The following is a 16,690-nucleotide window of genomic DNA, read 5'->3' as shown; positions in this document are numbered from 1 at the left end:
AACCAAGCCCTGAGGGAGGAGAACCAAGCCCTGAGGGAGGAGAACCAAGCCCTGAGGGAGGAGAACCAAGCCCTGAGGGAGGAGAACCAAGCCCTGAGGGAGGAGAACCAAGCCCTGAGGGAGGAGAACCAAGCCCTGAGGGAGGAGAACCAAGCCCTGAGGGAGGAGAACCATGCCCTGAGGGAGGAGAACCATGCCCTGAGGGAGGGGAGCCATGCACGAGCAGGTGAGAACATGCACTCTTTCTTTAATTTTACTTTTTTGTGTGTAATGTAGGTTCAGAATGACCATATGCCTTTCATTTTGTAGCTTCGGGTGACAGCGGCTCGCTTCAAGAGCAGGTGAAGCTATTTGGGACAACGCTGAAGATGTTTGCTCGCACTGGGCAATCAGGTACAACTTGCAAACAACACCTGTGGTTGTTGATTTAATTCCCACTGGGTCCACATTTAGTGTATTAGACCTAGGTATAAATGTCATTGTTTAGTAATTGAGGGACCAGGACTGACTACTTTATTCTTTTATTCTGGGAACCCCTGTAGGTGCAGATCAGACCCTAGTGCTGCGACGTCTTGGAGAGTTTGGCGATGTTGTGCGTAGCATGGAAAACAAAATGGACACTATGCTGCAACATTTCAGTGCCAATGTGTCTGTTTGAGAGCTATCCCTGCCAGGGGATGTTACTCCCCCTAGACACCCAGGAAGATTTGGTGTTTCTTGACAGCATTTTGAGGGAGGATAAAGAGCTCCAGGAACGATTTGTAAGTGTGTTGTTTTCGTTTATAAGGCCGTAGGGTAATCTAAAAAGTCAAATTAAGTTTGTACACTGTATATTCTACAGTCTAAATCCACAGCCTGTCACATTTTATATTTATGTATACTCTTTTTGTAAATGCCTTTTGTAAATGCTCCTCTCAACTTTGAAAGTCTCACAGTATCCCCAACCCGGAACTTGTAGCTTTAATTACCATTTCTCATTATTGTTGTACCATACAAGTTCTTGCGAACTAATCTAATATTTTCTTCACAAACGTCAGCAGGCTTCATCTTAATAGACCGATGGTAGCTATAGTTGTATCCATGAACTGAATCTTGAATAGCCTCAACATAGCGATGAGTGCTGGCAGCTGTGCGATACCTCCACATTTGTGATTTAATTGTTTTATTAAATCTCTCAACGATACTCGCTTTTACATTACTTCCTGTAGCAAAATGTTTTATGTTGTACTTCTTCATTAACATTTCAAAATGTGAATTAAAATACTCCTTCCCCTTGTCAATTTGGACTTTTTGTGGTGTTCTTCCTTCTAATAAGCCTTCAAATGCTCGCTTTACCTTGATAGCACTTTTATTTCTCAGAACACGAATCCATGCATATTTGTGTAATACATCGATGCATGATAACAAATGTAATGTTATCGTTTTCCACACTATTAGCACTCATGTGAACCAAATCCAGCTGAAATTGTGAATTTCTATCATGAACAATAAAAATATTTGATGTATAGCTACAGGCCTGTGTAGCGTGTATGTATCCTGGGCAAGCAGCCAGTCATCGGCCTTGCCATTTTTGAGGATCTCCCCGGTTTTCTCCAAGTACGTTCTTTTCGAACCCTCTCTACCCATATAAACACCAGGGTTTGCCAGGTCGTAGTAAATACTTTTCATGAAGTGTTCAGACATCGTAGAGCATTCAAGCAATAATGAGAAGTAATACATGTTTAACATAGTTTTATTGGAGTTTTAGAAATTACACAACCATGATATTCAGAAAAGTTACACAAACATTCAGATTTCTCATAGGGTTTGTATATATACATGTCCCTTGGTAGCCTATGGGGATTTCGGCCGGATTTCACTACTTGGACATTTTGGGTCCTAGATTCATTTCTGTAACAGATACAACCTATTATGATGTATCCTGGTAATAACAACCCCTCTGGCTACAATAAAAACACATAAAAACAGACATCTGGGTCACTATTTATAAAACTCATCTGTTTGAAAGGCAAAAAAAAAAAATCGGAAAACATTTCTGCTATGCAGCATAAAGATGTTTTTTTGAAAGCATTATGAAGTTTTGTGTCAATGGTATTTCCTCATACTTTCATGCCTTTACTATCAAATTACACTGTAATTGGGTTGAAAATAATAAAATAATTAAATAATAGAAGGTAAAAAATATAGGCACCCCCAAAAAATTTGGTTCTTCTACCTAGAAATAAAACACAATAAAATGAAAGATAATTTTCATTTTTTTAATGGCCAGCAGGTGGCAGCACTAGATCGCTAGTTACGTTTGGACTTAAATATTTTATAAACTCAGAAAAATTACCAACTTCTTCCCAAAAACTCAAGAACACCCCCATACTACGTGGACTAAATATTTATTTTTGTATCATATTTATAATACAAATGATGTATTATGGTTCAAAACATGATATATAGTGATGTACACCCTTGTAATCCCTATTCTTGTCTACACATTAGCCATTCTAAGATGCATGGTCAATGTCGTTGCCTGGTGAAAAGTTCCCATAGCAACCCAAACAATACACGGACAACCCAAATTATACACGGAACGCTTCACGAAAGTGCCTACAAATAATATACCATTGGAATCGGACGATTATGGCGATTCTATTTTTCTAAATATTTATGCAAATGAGCACTGTCCGCGGATGTCGTCTATGTGTTAACACGAGAACTGAAGTTACCCGTCCTTAGACAACAGACTCTTTGCTTTAGTCGCACCATGATGCCAACGGCCGCATACCGCACCCTCATTAAATTTGTCAGTGTATTCATCCCGGTTCTCGCTCAGTCTCAGATTTTTGGCTCCAACTTGAGCTCATGCAGAAAGTTCTCAGCGGCCGCGGGAACATCAGTCATCGATGCGTGAAAGCCCGATGCGTTCAAAGCCTTGACCAACACATGTTTCAGTCGCGGTGTTAAAACTGTCTCCACGATGTCATCATAATTGGTCTCAAAAAAATGATCAGGCGGGTCGAGACAAGAATGTCTTGTCTGGCTCAGGTGGTCCACTTCACATCTGATGCATGCTTTGTGGAGAATAGCCCCAACAACGTTTTCCAGAATCATACCCAATCTTGCTTTGATGATCTTAAAACGTTTGGTGCAAGGTGTTTGTCCATTTTGTGATAACTCTTTTTTGAAAGGTATGACAGATTAAGAGGACCTAGCTGATCACCAATCCGGTCAATCCAGTGGTAGTTTCTTGTTGGGTATGCCGGTGGAATCGAGCTGCTGGGTCAGGGGTTCCAGAGAAGGATTCAGCATTGTCATACCAGGCGTCACACAGCCAGTCCTCAGCCTTCGGTTCTTCAATCAACGCTTGGTTGTAATCTTGAGACTTGTTTCTTAAATCTTCAGACTGCTTGATAGTCACAGGCTGTATGTCTGTTTTTATGCTGCGTTGAGGACGGTTAGCTTAAGGCAGTCCGCAGTTGCAGACACAATCTAACCCGCTGACATTTTCCGGAAATAGTTCCAATCTAACAGTCATACTGCTTCATCCCCTCGACAGCTTTAAACAGTACATCTACCGTATTATGTGGGCCTTGTTTTGGCCCCAAATAAAACACTTTTCAAAAGGTGTCCCATAAACTGGAATTAAAAACCATTTGATCAGTCACACCAGCCTGAAACCCATGGCCTTCGGGTAATTCATAAAATGCAACCTCCGGTAGCCCTGGGTTGAAAATATATCCTCCGATCTGACCATCATCCAATTTCCATTCCTGTGCCAACATATCCTGGTTTAGTTGATGGATTTGGGTTAACCTCTGCATCGGTTTGTTCGGGGCTGGCATGCTGATTGCATCTCTGCTGTCCATTTGTAATTTCTCACCAAATTGCTGAGCTGCGTTTAAGATGTTAATTTTCAAAGGTGTTTCACCCAAAACATTGATCGCCGCACAATCCGTCATGTTTTGTATTGTGTAGGTAAGTTTACTTAGGCAAGACTGAATGACCATCACCGTTGTCTGCTGTAGATATATTGATTGTATAAGTTAGTGAACTGTTGTAAGCTGTTGTAAGCAAATCCTGACTTGCCGGGTAGTGAATCACACGTATGGGAAAGACATGTAGTGCATCATTTACAGAGGGCTAATGACGAGGAGACAGAGAAAGACAAACAGATACAGGGACTGAAAGAGAAGTTGTTGCGCTTACAGCTACGGGAGGCCAAAGTAAAGGCAAACGAGTGTAAAAAGATACGTAAGCAGATGGCGGCCCTAGGCTCGGGAGAACCTGACACACCCGACTTATACCCTGTTCCCACATGGGCACCCCAACCTCACAGTGGCCGGGGGGCATTCACCGCGCCCTATCGACCAGGGACTCCGAGGGGAGGTTATGGTAGGGGGCGGGGTAGAGGCAGAGGGGCTCCAGGAGCCCAGGTCCCATACGGAGCCTGTTTTGCGTGTGATGACCCGAACCACTGGTCCAGAGAGTGCCCACAGAACACTGCAAGGGGCAGAGGATACCCAAACCAAGGGGCAGCTCCAGTTCCCAACCCACACGCCGTCCCACCACCTAGTGCACCTGGACAATACCCACTCTCTTATGAGGGAGGGTGGGACCAGGAATGACGGTCTACAGGGAGGGGAGGGGACAGCGGGGGAAAGGCAGACCCTATGCTGTCCCTGAATATCGACGGGAAGGACTTAACTTATTGGGGAGAGACTTGTTGATAAAACTGGGGGCTAATATCTTATGTTCTCCAGATGCACTAAGTGTCACGTTACCAGACGGGACATCGGCGGTGTGCGGACCTGAAACCACACGTAAAGGGCAGTACCTGGTACAACCGGTGAAGGGTGAAATAGCGGAGATATACTGGGGACTATTGATACCGGAAAAGCCGGACAAACAGGGTATTTTGTCCCAGTACTTGGATCTCCCTCCTCAAGCCGTACTTTCCTCCACCAGACCCCCCACATGTAACCCTATTTTATGATCGGCAGGGCGATGAGGTATATAGAGAGGGGTTTGGGGATGTAGTGTGTGGGGACACGTGGCAGGTCGGGTCTAAATTCATATATGTAGGCCCTGAAGGGGTAGCGGCAGATGTACAGTTGACAGAGGAGCGGGATCAGTGGTACATGATGGCGGAGGAGTCCATCCCGCATGTGTCACTGGCCCTGCATCCTAAACACCAAGCAAAAGACCTGGGGCCCATGGTTAAAAGGGCGGTCGAATGTACTGATTGGACACTAACTCAGGCGCCAAACGTATGGTACTCACACAGCTGTAAGACGTAAAAATGGTTCACCTGCATTGACCTGGCTAATGCTTTTTTCTGTCTCCCACTAGCAGAGGAACTTCGTGATATTTTTTCTTTCACACATAGGGGTCGATGCAGGTGCAGGCTGCAGGGATGCTGCCTGCCGACAGGGGTAACTTTGGTCCAGTACGTAGACGACCTGCTGCTGGCGGCCCCGACGGTGGCCTCCTGCCTCCAAGCTACAATGACGGTCCTCACCAGACTGGCTGAGAAAGGGTTCAAGGTGTCAAAAGAAAAGCTACAGCTGGTAAGGACGCAGGTCTCCTTTCTGGGCAGAGTAATCTCGCAGAAGGGAGTGGGGCTTTCCCCAGCTCACCACACAACCATCCTCCATCATCCCAAACCCACTACTGTACAGGAAATGTTATCATTCCTGGGGCTCACGGGGTACAGCCGCAATTACATCCCAAACTATTCAGGGCTCACAGAGCCACTTAGAGCGCTAGTTAAGGAGCAGGGAATGCGTAAACTTAAAGCCACTCTCAATTGGACTTGCCCGGCCGACCAGGCCTTCATTTTGCTGAAACAACAAATAGCCACCGCAGCTGATCTGGCCATACCCGACTACACAAAACCCTTTTTTTCCAGATGTTTCTGAAACAGGTCAAGTCATGAACGGGGTCCTGTTTCAGAAAAAAGGGGGAGAAGGCTCTGAGAGAGACGAGCTACTGAGACATCAAAAAGGGGCTTCCCCACAAGAGAAAACAGTTTGGCAACAGAGAGGAGCAACAGAGACGAGCGGGTTCTGGAGAGGGCCAGACGGTAGAGTAATACTTCCACCAGCCATGCGGGGAGATACATTTTCAGAAGCCCATGGGTTGGGCCATGTAGGGCCAGCACAGATGTTGAGGAACTTGTGCCATTGGTGGCACCCGTTTATGGTAGACATGGTACGTAACTACGCTAGGACATGCACCATCTGCACTCACCACAATCCAAAACCGACGATCAAACCTGAGATGGGGGCGTTCCCCATGACGACGAGACCTGGACAAGAGACAGTGATAGACTACACGGATATGGGGGAAACAGTACGGGGGTGCCGCTACATGTTAGTGTGTGTGGACATGTTCACAGGGTGGCCAGAAGCCTGGCCGGCAAGAAGGGAGGACAGTCAGACAGTGATCAAGTGTTTAGTGAACCAGTACATTCCCAGACACGACTTCCCAGAGAAAATTAGGTCAGACAATGGGACTCACTTTAAGAACAGTGCTTTACAGAAGGTAAAAAGCTTATTGGGCCTAAAACATGCTTTTGGCACTGTATACCATCCACAGTCCCAGGGAAAGGTAGAAAGGATGAACCAAAACTTAAAAAACAAGTTGGCTAAGATATGTGCACAGTCTAAATTGAACTGGGTGGATGCACTGCCACTGGCACTCATGGCGATTCGATGCTCGTTAAATCAGACCACTGGGTTCACCCCATACGAGCTGCTGACGGGGAGACAGTTTCCAGGACCAGCCGCGGGGCCTGCGGTCCCGGAAGGGGAAAAGTGGCCCAAAGATCACAGAGTGTATTTTGATGAATTGCGAGCTCTCGTTTCAGAATTCTCCAATAGAGTCGGAGGACGGAGGGACCTGCACCTGCTGGACCAGAACCAGCCCCAGGCGGAGTGGGTGTTGCTGAAGGTCATCAAGCGAAAGTGGTCGGAGCCAAGGTGGACGGGTCCTCATCAGGTGGTGGAGAGAACGAGCCATGCGGTCTGCCTGAGGGACAAAGGAGAGACGTGGTACCATTGGAGTCAGTGTACACCAGCGCAGGAGCCAGGGAGGTCGCTAACGGACCTCATCCAAACCGGGAAGGAGGAGCTTTCCCCAGTGTGGACGGAAGGAGGACCAGCACCAGTCGGACCGGTGCCAGGAGCGGACCCAGGACACTGCGGGACTACGAGCGAGTGAAGGAGACAAAGGATGGCGCCAGGGGAATAGACTCTTAGGGGAAAGAACCGAAGAATACTGAAACAAAAGGGGGTATAGGACACCGAGTGGCTCCTACCACTCGTACCAAGATGACAGGGTTACAGAGAAAGGTCTGGGGAGATGATAGTAGAATGAAATGGTATAAGGGAATTGGTGGAATAATGATATGTGTGTTGTGTGTTGTTACAGGTTTCCCAGATTGGCATCGGGTCTTCATTCCCCCAGCGAAGAGGTCCGCAACCCCACCTGAGGACACCTGTTTGAGGAAATTTGGGGGATTGAATTGGACTATGTCAAGGGGTCGCATACGAGCATTCTGGGATAGATAATCCAGTGGAGGAATGGCTGACCTCGATGTTCGGCCAGTGGAAAGGTTTCATAATGTCTGTTCTTTTATCGCTTGCTACATTTGGTGCTATAATGGTTACTTGTGGGTGTTGTTGTATCCCATGCATAAGAGGGCTTGCCATGAGAGTGATCTCTACAGCCATTGAGAAGGCTCCAGGACCGCCACCAGGGATGCTGATGCCTCTACTGGAGCAGCATGACCCGGGAGAACTGGAGCTTGGCGAATAGGGGTGATCTCTCTGGGGAGAGATCAAAAGGGGGAATTGTAGATATATTGATTGTATAAGTTAGTGAACTGTTGTAAGCTGTTGTAAGCAATGAAGAAAAATATTAATTGTTTGTAATATGAGCTGAAACTGAAGGAGCAAGTAGGAGAATAGGAAACCCTGTTCAAGCGGTTGCCAGGTAGAGAAAGATTTAGTAGAGAAAGATTTAGAAACAGGACACAGGTTAGAGGCTGTGATGGCAATTTCTAAAATTCCAAAGTTCTATGAAAATGGTAGGTAAGACAGGAGAAATCAATTGCGCAATAAACGGTTTTAATCTTGCTTGCAAGGAGAAAGTATACAGGTTACAAAGTAACGGTGGATAGTTTCTAAATAAAAACATCATTTCGACAGTATTTATTACATAGGAAAAAGGGGTGTGGTAAGATGCTGCCATCTGTTTCATGTCAATCAAACACCTTTCCCTTTGTTCTATCACACACGTCAAATGCTATCTTCCCCCACCTTATCCTTCCTGCAATAATGTTTACCCAAAGGGGCCAACTGACCTTACTGCCCCCTTGCTGTATCTTCTCCTATCCTGTCCTAAAACCCATTGATCTGCATCTGGACAGACAATAGATGCCCCCTATGCAAATACCAGGTCCCACACATTCCTGTACCTATCTTAACAGTGGGACTCACTCCTTTATACAGTCAGAATACATTGTATAAGAAATTTCCACAACAATCCATCCTCTTGATACCATGTCAAACCTTGGTATCAAACCTTAAACAGTTCACTCATTAGGATGTAGACTGCAACGAAACAGTACTCTTTAACAACATGACCCAGTCAATATTATTATCCTTAGTGATTAGAGAACTTAGCAAATCTGAAATGTCTGAATCCTCCTTTACATTCTTCTAGATGATTACCTTCATATTAACTCCAAGATCACACATTGTCATCATACAGAATCATAACATAGTACAGCAAAACTTTTATGTTAAAATCATCATAAACACCTATCACTGAATGCATCCTTCAATTTATCACTGTTACAAAGTTCTCTCATGCCAATTGCTCAATTCACTGAAATGTCCTCTCCATGGTTCCATTTGGATGTTCTTCCAAAGTCATCACAAATGTTCTGCTCTTCCAAACGTCAGACAGTCAGTTATGAACCATTTCTTTGACAGGTCGATGTAACAGAACGAAAAAGTCAGATGTATATTCCAAGGTGTTGTCCTTCACAGCTCAAATGCAGACACAGCTCTTGTTGTCTCCATTCTAGCTGCTTTCTCAGCCAGGCCAGGAGAATCTGTGTGTTCTCCTTTGTGAATTCCAAGATGACCAGTTTTAGCCAAAGGTTCTAGAGCTAAAGGCCATGTAGAAAGTGACTGGTTACTAGCACCCGAAAATTCACTTTTCCCTCAGTGACTTCAATTCACTGTGTCTAACCTTCAAACACTGCAATCCTCGTGTAGCGTGTCGTCGACCCCAGGTTCCTCTCTCAGCTACCTGGACAGCAGATGAGATGTACCTGGTATGGACCCAATCAGCGTTGCATGATGTTGTGCAGTAGATCTTTCCTACACCTCCATCCTCTCGGTCGGAGGTTGCCTTCTCCATCACATTGCAGAATCAGCAGGACTCGAGTCAGTCCAGCTCACAGGAACTCAGCATCCTGTAGACGTGCAGCACCTAGACGTGCAGCGCTCCAGAGTCGACTCCTCTCTCAGCTGTAGGACAGTCTGTCTGTGTGTCTGTGAGATCCATCTCACCTCAGCCACCTCACAGTTGTCCTTTTAAGCCAAGCTCAGTCTCTCTCTGGGCTCCAGCAAGTCCTCTGTTGCCGAATCGCTTTCAAGTGTTCTGTATCTGAATGTGTGAATTATCCTTGAGAAGATTAGTTCTAACTGCACAGTACATCATCACATATGTCCATCACGTTAGCTTGTTGCATCTCGCTGATACATTTGAACCACACACTACCAAACACTCAAACCCTATATTTCCAATATCTCTCTACTTCTTCTCTCCAAATAGATTAGAACAGTTGAAATCAATAACAGTATCGTTAAAACATTAACATCTCTGGTGCTTCTGTTCTGCTAGTGTAGCAAAATAACAATTCCAACCTTTTCTATAGTTGGTGTAACAACCAACACAAAGAACAGAAGAACACAATTTCACATTTCTTATTACTGTTCCAAAAACTCATCAGTTAAGATAGTTTGCTACCACTCTCTAAGAGCAGTTCATGAACAATTCTCAGTTCACCTATATGATTTACATCTGATTGTGTTGTATCGGAACTACAATCAAATTCACCCATTGTTTCACATATAGGATCAAATACATCATTTCAAATCAAACATTTCACACCATCTTGAAGGTCAGCTAACATAACTGTTATTTAGCCTAATTTCTCTACAAGATGAAACTTAGTGTGAACTTCTCAATCTCTTCTTATTATCCTAGCACATCAAACACACTCTGAAATCCTGTCATAAATCATGACCCCCCCTTTTTACTCCTTTATCACCACAGGGCTCTCCCTGGAGTGGGGGGTGGTTTACTAACCTAAGGATAACGGACCCTGGTCTTGAAGGATTGTCACCTTATCACTAAGGGACACTGTTGTTATCTTGAAACAGGCATTGACAATAGTAAAACAAACTTTTTCCTCATCATTCACCTCAAAGAAACCTCTGTTAACCATTAACATTCCAATGATTGCTTACTAGGACAGAACTTAAATTAGAATACCCAATTTTGATAATGTCTGTTTCTCTTCTAAAGAGTCCAAACAAGTTAAAATCCATCTCAAACTGTTTTTTGTGTCAGTGAGTGGAGTGCTCCAGTGGGTCTGTACCTCTCTTTATGCAATTTAGACTATGTAAGACTTCTCAACTTGGTTTTCCAGAAATATAACTTAATGCAGAATTATTTTCTCAATATCAATTAAAACATGGCAACATTTTGTAAACATGTAAGGAATAACACAATGTGCTCCCTGCACGTTTTTACCCACTTATTCCATAGTGCATAAGATTAATATGATTACTTCTAATCAAATATTAAACTAACTGAAAAGTAACACACCCATCAAATTAGTCATTGCTTAGCCAAACCATTTCAAAAATGGCAAGATGTATTCCACTCAACCATAACCATGTTAGATTTTGCACGTAACTTCTTTAAGTACCTATTTAATTTGCTTTGAACTCTAAGTTCATCTCTTTTTCATTTGAACTCTAAGTTCAACTCTTTTCCACTATAGATAATCATTTCATACAATCCCCCCTTGCTTTCAAGACAGAAAATGACTTCAAGCTTGAAAGCAGAACCATTATAGGACCGAAAATGAAAAGAAAATTCTAACATGTTTTCAGTAAATGTCGCAAACTGAATATCCAACCAAAACAACCGAAAATAAGAAAAACATCCTTAAAGGAAATTAAAAAACTGTACCACACACACGGTCGCTCGTGTGAAGGAACTCCCAAATTAGCATATCAAAATGTGCATCTACACAGGCAATGGCCAAACTAATTTGAGACCAACAAACATCATGACTCAATTTACCTCCTAAACTCTAGGGAATTTTCTCAATTTTAGATGTAAGTCTACGTCATTCAAAATAGTGGCGGTCAGCCAAAATCGCTACTTCCATGCATATCTCATGCAAAGACATCGAATTTGTTCTAGCAATTAACAATGTTGGATGACTCAAGGTCTCCACCCTTACTACAATTTGATTCGAAATCATAAATGTAAACATTAAAGCAACAAAAGGAAAACTTATTCTGCTTTCACTTAATGTTTTATCATCCCAAAACTGAACATGTGTTGGTAAAATTACCACGTGTGAGAACAGGCTGAACACTCGAATTTAACCCTTAGTAATATGCTACCTTGATATAATGTTAAGGGTGGCGGAAGCCATCCCAGTGGACCTGCCCACCCTTCCTGAAGCTCTGAGCTCCACACATATATGGTAAGCCATTAGCAAGGCCAAATGTTCGTTTATGGTCCCCAGACCATCCTCTCAACTTAGCCTACATCGTTCGTTAACTGAAGATTCTAGATTTAGTGTCCAACCTATCTAATATTTTCGCAGTTTGTAAAAATGTGCTTATCATTATCTATACAAAAACTCAACATTATGGTGGAAATTAAGAAACTCTTAAGAATGGCAATCCAGGCAAAAAACAGATTTATGACGTCACTATAATCAAGGTACAATAAGTAATCCAAAGGAAAACTCAATGTAGGCCTTAAACATCGTTACATCAATACCCTATTTGTTCACTAATGTACCATTCCAGAATATACATTCCATGAAACAGTAGCAGGCGCTGGTTTTAAAAACACAAGTATTATCCCAGTTATCGTTGGAAAACACCTTTATTTAACCAAACTCAATTTAGCATTTAAAATAGGACGTCTAATTTTACGGGTTTATTTAAACGGGGAATAACCTGGCTTTGACTATTTGGGGAATAAACGGGCCGTAGTCATTTTACCCTCTTTTGCAGGCTATGACTATATTGGCTGAATCCAGTCTTCATGGAAAACAGCATGTTATCTTAATACTAAAACTTTCGCTATGGTCTGCATCCCACTCCATACAAGGAGAGAGAAAACACTATTTTAACCCCTCATTACGAAACCACGAGACCATATTTTACCAAATCACAGAATCATCATTATACCAATTTCTAAGCTATCCCTCTAATTATATTTATGCCATTATTTTCTTAAACTCCTAAGTTAGCAGGCTAACACTCCCACGTGTGCAAGCCATCAGGCAAATTCAATTTCAACACAAAGGCAAAGGCCAAAAGAGTAGGCCTTACATAATAACCATGTTAACAACGCAATGTAAGCGTTCGCCCAAACGCACACCAAACAAGACGAAACATTGCTATTACAAAACTTCCAAGTTAACACCAACCTCGGTAAACAAGATCCAATATTCTATCAAGGAATACTCAATGCAGCCAATCGGATCCCTCGTGCACAGGGAATACCAAAATGGACAAATGCATTTACTAGACCGACCACAACCAGACAATGACAAATGCCCTTGACTCGGGCCATAACCACATTCAGAACAAACACAAGTGGCGCGTGCATATACAACTTCTGTAGCATACTGATCCAAACCATAAGCTGACCAACAATTGCGGCAATTTACAGGAGCCTTCTACAGGCACTGAAAGTATGAGATCCAATCTCAATTGCATATTTAAGTCCAACCTAAATTGCAGATGTTCAAGCAGTCCAACCGCTTATAATCCAGCACTAATCGCAACGCAATAGGTTAGCAGCATAGGAATGGTTGTCAGGCCTAACTACAGTCGCTATTAACTAAAACACCACACTTCAACATCCAAACATACAGGAGCACGCTATACTCCATCACGCAGTCCAACTGCTGCACGGGAATTGGTGTCAGGACATGGAACAAAGACATGTTTCTAACTACAGCCGCCCTGACTGCAATACTCAAAAAAACTTCTAGTCACCATACTTACTCAAATCCATCTATCAATTTCTACAAAACCATCAAATCATCAACCACATTGTTTACTAAAGCATATGAAAACTGTATTAAGGAACAATCTCACCGGTTGATGCTCCCTCTGGTCCCCTGTCTGACCGTCCGCACCCCTCCCTCAGGCGGTTCAGCGTTCCTGCGTGTTCCCGTTGAATCACTCGCGGCAAGGCCAAGGAGATTACGGGTGTGTACACCTGGTGTGTACAACTCCCCACTTTTGGAACTTTTCTTGAAACTCGTAGACATGCTCAACACTTCCAAAGCGGAGCAGAAAACGGCCTCCAGCGGCCCACAGCATTTCCACGTTCACAACGAAAAAGTCCACAGAGCTTGGCCACGTTATGACTCCAACGATGCAGTGTCCCGAGCGGGCCTCCAAGGAGACCCACCTATCGGTCCAGCTGAACTCCGCGGGGTGGGGTGACGGGCGATTAGAGGAAAACGAGCCATCTAACCTGAGCAAAAAATAAATAAATACAACACAGATCAATATACTCCACACTGTCTACACACCGTAGCCTACGCTTTCCAAACACCTTTTCATACGTTACCACGGCCATCTACCTCCAATCAGCCCGACAGGCCGCGCATCCATCACCGAATGAAAACGCCAGTCGCCGGAAAACCTAATAACACTCAAAGAAACATTGTTCACATGTCCAAACACCATATACGTCAGTGATAATTTTTGCCGGTCCAGCGTAAACACGAGAGACCGCCAAAGATTTACTGTCGCACGTCCCCATGTTTCAGATTTACCCAGTAAATCTAATTTATACTCAACCAACCAGAAAGCGAAGTCAAGCTCGTCAGCCCACAAATGAGATTTTAAAAGGTCCAACCTTTTACTGCAGATTTTAAACTATAAAGTCCAACTTTAAGTTTTTAGACCGTATTGCGTTCTTGCCTCCAAATTCAATTTCCGCAGGAAACCTGTACTGATCAAGCACGAGTCACAGCTCCCGTCAGGCACTCTTTCTCAGCCCGTCAAAGGATAAGCCTTTTCTGGACGATACTAGAATTCCAGAGCTTTCTCTGGCCGTGCACGGTTAACCTGTTAGGAAAGGACTCGAACCGATCAGGATTAGGATCCCGGACGAGCCCCCAAATTGTGATGGCAATTTCTAAAATTCCAAAGTTCTATGAAAATGGTAGGTAAGACAGGAGAAATCAATTGCGCAATAAACGGTTTTAATCTTGCTTGCAAGGAGAAAGTATACAGGTTACAAAGTAACGGTGGATAGTTTCTAAATAAAAACATCATTTCGACAGTATTTATTACATAGGAAAAAGGGGTGTGGTAAGATGCTGCCATCTGTTTCATGTCAATCAAACACCTTTCCCTTTGTTCTATCACACACGTCAAATGCTATCTTCCCCCACCTTATCCTTCCTGCAATAATGTTTACCCAAAGGGGCCAACTGACCTTACTGCCCCCTTGCTGTATCTTCTCCTATCCTGTCCTAAAACCCATTGATCTGCATCTGGACAGACAATAGATGCCCCCTATGCAAATACCAGGTCCCACACATTCCTGTACCTATCTTAACAGTGGGACTCACTCCTTTATACAGTCAGAATACATTGTATAAGAAATTTCCACAACAAGGCACACACACATAGTCGGACAGACAACACAGAAACCAGAAGGGGGGCAAGGGGATACTTGCAGTTATCCTATAAGGAATAGAACTGTGATTGGGCCAATGGCACACTTGTTTTGTAACTTAACGCCTCTATCTTTTGGGCGTAGTGGAAGTATAAAATGATGTTTTGACTGTTGATCCTTAGACATTGTGCGGCGACACCTTGTCTCCAAAAGCTTTTGTAATAAACGGAATATGTGGTATGATAATTGACCTGACTCCTGGTGTTTTATTCTCCTTTCCAACAAACCAACTCGGGGAAGTGTTAGACTTCAACACTGCGTGGTTTAAATACACAGACCACACCAATCATCCCATAAAACATGAAAGGTTAACAACCACCGGTTGTCAGAAGATAAAACACTGGGGGGTCTATAGAATTGCTGAACACCATTTGTTAACCATTCATGGTCGACGTCCGCGATCCCGCGGACAGTGCTAATTTGCATACATATTTCGAAAAATAGATTCTCCATAATCGTCCGATTCCAATGGTATATTATTTGTAGCCACTTTCCTGAAGCGTTCCGTGTATAATTGGGGTTTTCCGTGTATAATATGGGTTGTATAGTTGTATAGTTTGGGTTGCTATGAGAACTTTTCACCAGGCAACGACATTGCCTATTCATCTTAGAAAGGCTCATTTGTACATCAGTATAAATATTACAAGCGTGTACATCACTATATATGATGTTTTTAACCATAATACATCGTTTGTATTATATATAAGATATAAAAATTAATATTTAGTCAAAATAGTATGGGGATGTTCTTGAGTTTTTGGGAAGAAGTTGGTAATTTTTCTGAGTTTATAAAATATATAAGTCCAAACGTAACTAGCGATCTAGTGCTGCCATCTGCTGGCCGTTTTGAGTCATTACACCTATTACATGGGATTTTACATTCAATCTTATTTATTTCATAATGTTTTATTTCTAGGTAGAAGAACCACATTTTTTGGGGGTGCCTATATTTTTTACCTTCTATTATATTATTTTTCATTATTTTCAACCCAATTACAGTGTAATTTGATAGTAAAGGCATGAAAGTATGAGGAAATACCATTGACACAAAATGTAATAATGCTTTAAAAAAAAAATCTTGATGCTGAATGGCAGAAATGTTTTCCGAGAAATTTTTTTTTGCCTGTCAAACAGATGAGTTTTATAAATATTGACCCAGAAGTCTGTTTTTATGTGTTTTTATTGTAGCCAGAGGGGTTGCTATTAAAAGGATACATCATAATAGGTTGTATCTGTTACAGAAATGAATCTAGGACCCAAAATGTCCCACTAGTGAAATCCGGCCGAAAGCCCCATAGGCTACCAAGGGTTAAACACCAATAATCTTGCCGCTGACACAACACTTATTTATTGCCTGGGAATTTAACATTCCAGAACCCTAAGACCCATTTGTTAAACATCAAACATAGCCCACCTGTTATAACACTAGTCTGGGTTGCTCATCAGGTGTTGTAAAACATCAAACACCGACACATCAATGTAATCATGAATTAAAAAGTCACCAGACATGCATACGTCACTCCAGAAGTCCCACCCTAACACACATCATACAGGAAGTCCCACCCTACAAACCGGATGTCCCGCCCACCTGTCACATCAATCTGGAAGTCTCCATAAATCACCATTCTGATTATACCCTACATTTACTACTTGCTTTTAC

The 16,690-nt window shown here is 43.0% G+C and overlaps 1 long non-coding RNA gene across 1 annotated transcript; it reads left to right on the top strand.

Annotated features, from left to right (window-relative positions):
- The first annotated feature begins 184 nt into the window (after positions 1-184).
- Positions 185-1,174, top strand: LOC117594820. The gene is made up of 3 exons (XR_004576076.1): positions 185-226; positions 310-393; positions 543-1,174. It is a non-coding gene; the product is annotated as an uncharacterized LOC117594820 (long non-coding RNA).
- The last annotated feature ends 15,516 nt before the right edge of the window (positions 1,175-16,690 follow it).

The sequence above is a fragment of the Esox lucius genome, chromosome 8 (genome assembly GCF_011004845.1).
Source record: "Esox lucius isolate fEsoLuc1 chromosome 8, fEsoLuc1.pri, whole genome shotgun sequence".
Lineage (NCBI taxonomy): Eukaryota > Metazoa > Chordata > Actinopteri > Esociformes > Esocidae > Esox > Esox lucius.
The sequence above is the reverse complement of the archived record's forward strand: the minus strand, read 5'-3'. Positions and strand labels throughout refer to the sequence as shown.